The sequence below is a fragment of the Anas platyrhynchos genome, chromosome 1, assembly GCF_047663525.1.
Source record: "Anas platyrhynchos isolate ZD024472 breed Pekin duck chromosome 1, IASCAAS_PekinDuck_T2T, whole genome shotgun sequence".
In the NCBI taxonomy this organism is placed as follows: domain Eukaryota; kingdom Metazoa; phylum Chordata; class Aves; order Anseriformes; family Anatidae; genus Anas; species Anas platyrhynchos.
In genome coordinates this window covers 175,307,658-175,311,616 of record NC_092587.1, presented here as the reverse complement: position 1 = coordinate 175,311,616, position 3,959 = coordinate 175,307,658, and positions in this window count along the sequence as shown.

Sequence of the window (3,959 nt, the reverse complement as noted above, 5' to 3'; positions counted from 1 at the left end):
GTGTGTGCTATTACTCTTTTTTTAATATATATATTGGCATAAATGAACTTAATGGGTTGAATTTACTACAGGTTCCCTAGCAGAAAAGAACAGGCTTTGAGCACTGTTTGTTCTGGGGACGGGAGATGTTCCTGTCTAGGTGAAAGATCCAAAGCTCCTCTCATAGTCTAGAATCGGAGTAATACTTATTTTTATTGTTTTTATCTACTGACAGAGTGAACTTCCTAAATGTAGTCCTTTCTAAACAACTCTTTATTATGATACATTATTTATTTACGGTGAATATAGAAAAGGAAAGGGAGCAATCTTAGACGAGAGGCCAGGATCCTGAGAGCTGTACCTGTCAGCCTTCCTGGGTCAGCTGAGGCTGGGTCTGGACCACGTGCTGTGGTGGAGTGTAAAAGTACCTGTTCCAGTTTCACATTGAGTTGACAAGGTTCTGGAAGGAGTTTAGCACCGATAACAGGCAGCATCCTTCTTGACAGAAAATGAGCTGACAGTGTAGATGGATTTTAGCAAATGAGGTAGGTCTGGAATTCAGCTTCTGCCTTGATGTCTTCTTTGGGAATGTGTGCCTGTCTCTGAGGGCAAGCCAGATAGCTGCAGAGCACGCAGCTTTAATAGGACTCGTGTTCATGTTTTCCCCTAAGCACATATTGTGCAATATACTTACACGCACTTGTGCGTAGGCAGGCAGCAGTCAGAAGCAGAGACTGAGGAGCACTCGGATGTTTAACATTACACAGAAATAGGCAAGGGCACTGCTGGGCTGGGCTGACTTGCTAGATCGATGCATTTGCTCTTTATCCTTCTCTTCCCAAACTGTGCTATGAAACTGCTCTACACTTTCTTGTGAATGTGAAGAGTCCATGAATTGCCATGATTTAAATTGCACATCGTGGTTGGTTTTTGTCTGCACGTTTATTTCCTAATCATGAATGATACAGGACTGAGAAAATAGCAGTTGTTTTAAGAAAATAAATTATTTCAATACTGAATCCTAAACTGTGTAGTTAAACATCAGTTTAAACTTTATTCGGACAGAATAGAAACTATATAAATATATATATATATATTAAAATATATAAATTTAACTTTATTCAGACAGGAAGAAAGCAGGAAAAGTACTGGGTTTCTCAGTTATGGAACTATTATTCAATTCTTGGGGGTTTGAGAATTCTTGACTTGCTTCCAACACTCGATTACAAAAGGTTTATTTTTTATTTTTTAATTGATAGCGGTGTAAATCAATCAAGAAGCCTAGTGTCCCATGATTTAGAGTCATCTGCACATTTGAATGCTGGCATTGCGGTGAGCAGCTGAGTGAAAAATACCCCCAGGAAGGCAGGCAGCTCAGCTGGCACCTATGCAGTGCTGACAGACCGGTGCTAACTGATGGGATTAGCTGCAGGAGGAGAGTTTACGTGGTAAGCCAATTAACATGCCCCTTTAGCTCACTTTCATGGTGCAAAACGATTTGTTTTATTATATATGTTGAACGATCTTAGAAACTCCTTCATTTTCTGCAGCCTCTCTTTGGTGGTGGTGGGTTTGTGCTCAGAGGAAGGGGAAAGCAGAAGGGAGTTCCCCCTCTAAAATCAGTTTTGATGTCCCCAGTAGAGGCATTGAAATTCAGCGGTTAAACTTTTTCTCCTAGGCTGTTCCAGTAGGACAGGTTTATAGGATGAGCTTATAGGATATCTGAAACCATACATTACTCTACAACGTCTTGCACCCTGGTCTTTTCTGCAGGATGTAAAAGCTGCTGAGATAAACGGCAGAAGTACCTCACCTGCATTGCTTACACACCCAAAGATGAGCGATTAATAAGGTATTTCTGCACTTACAAGCCTGTGAGCTGTACTGAACCATGTATATGGGCCTTGATCCACCCCTCGCCTACAAGGAAGCATAAGTCATATCGGTTCTATAGGCTCTACCTCATAGGACTGTTCCTCTCCGAAGGTCATCCTCCCCTCTGCAGCCTAGGTGCTATTTTTGCTGTTGTTTTGGCATTTTGTCAGTGTAAGATTTTTAAGGCAAGGCCTTCATTTTCCTGCCTGTTTGCTTTTGGCTGCTAGCATAATATAAATAAATTACCTTTTCTGGAGCAGGAAATATTTCAGTTTTACTCCCAAAAATAATGCCGCACGGGAACAACGGCTGTGCTACCATTACTTTTTGTTATATGATTACATATTCTCATTAGGTTAAGAAACGAGGTTGGTTCCAGTCAGGCTCTAGCACAATTCACCTGTCTCTGTTAGACAAAACATGAAGGGGCAATGCCAAAGCAGCAAAGGCATCTTCTGTAATTCCCCTAGTCCCTAAGCGTGGATTTATACATCAGGCTTTACTACCTTTTCCTACAGCCTTACCTTAAATCAGGAGCCGTTAAGAACTGACTGCTGCTTAGAAACTCTTCGTGGCAGATGGGTACGAACAATTCACAAATAAACGGCATCAGCTGAAGATCCGTTTGGGTTTGTTTTTTACCTTTTCAGCTTGATTTGGCATTGCTAATGTAGGTTCCACTTGGATATCTGGAAAACATCTTTACCTTTAAACATAGCAGCTGTCAAAATGATAAGGAAAAAAGTAGAAGTTTTCAAATGAAAATGACGATAGTTGCCACTTGCTGCCCCATGCCTGGGGTTCCGTTTCAGACATCCCTTTCCAAAACCAGCTGCAATTCAGGCACCTGAGACCTCCAGCACCAGCTACGTAAATAGCATCACCTCTTTGCTCTGGCCATGAAATGCAAGTTATTGCGTTTGCAAGCAGAGCGTGTCCACTGCCGGGGCTGGAGGACCCCATAGGAGGTGTGGGGGGAGATGGATCAGCCAGAAATGCTTCCTTTAACCAAAGAGCTCATACTTAGGGGCTGTGTCTCAGTAAAACATGTATTTTATCGCTCCGATCCTGCCTCTCCCTGGTACCCCTACCTCCTATCTTTATGATTTTCCTCTTGGTCCTAGGACAACTCTTCCTTTGTAGCATGTTTCTAAACCAGATGAAAGGCAGGGCTATTAAAACATAATACTATGTATATATATGCTATTAATCATATTTGTAGAATAAATAAAACATTATACAAAGAAACACATGTGGCTTTATGACAGTGGAAAAATGGATTTTTACCCGCTATTTAAGCAGAACAGCACCGGTGTCTTATCTTGATTACTTCTAATTAATCATCCATGGAATGCACCAGGGAACGCCTCAGAAATCCTGGCACTAGAAATGAATTTATTCCTTTGACAGAGAGGGCTGTTTATTATCATTTAGTTAAAAGGAAGGAATAACCTAACACTGTTAGCAGTAAAAGGTATTTCACAGCCTGTTTGCCCAGATCTTACCTTACCTTATTCTAGCTGCTTTGCAAAGCTGAGTAGTTTTTTTTTTTTGCTTTCTGTAATAATAAAAAAGTTGCCAAATGATCACATTGACAGTAAGATTATAATATTTTTTTTCAGTAAAAGCAGTGTTACTGAATAATTTGCACACACTTATGAAAGGTGGGAAATGCACATCTTTAATTCCTTCTCATTCTTAAGACCAAGGAATAGGAAGGCTACCGAGTAACCATCTGTTTCCGTCTGAAGTTTACCTATTCAGATACAGTCCGAGTGCTGCTAAACAGTAACCCCGGCAAACCTGGGCTCTGTTCTGTTAGGAATTTAAAAATTAACAATTTTAACCCAGGTCGTTTGTTACTTATAATTGGTGCACTGAAAAAAAGCAATTTCCAGCAACTCTTTAACACGCTACTGGAAAGCACCCAGGCCCTACATCGGTGACCACAAACTGAAAAAAAATACTTCTTTTAACAAGCCCTTCCATATTAACACACCTGTTTGGGTTTATATTTACCCCAGGCCCCACTTTTAACACAATCTGCACCCGTCATTCTCTCAGGTCATCCAAAACCCCTTGAGTACATGAACAGCAGCAAGAGA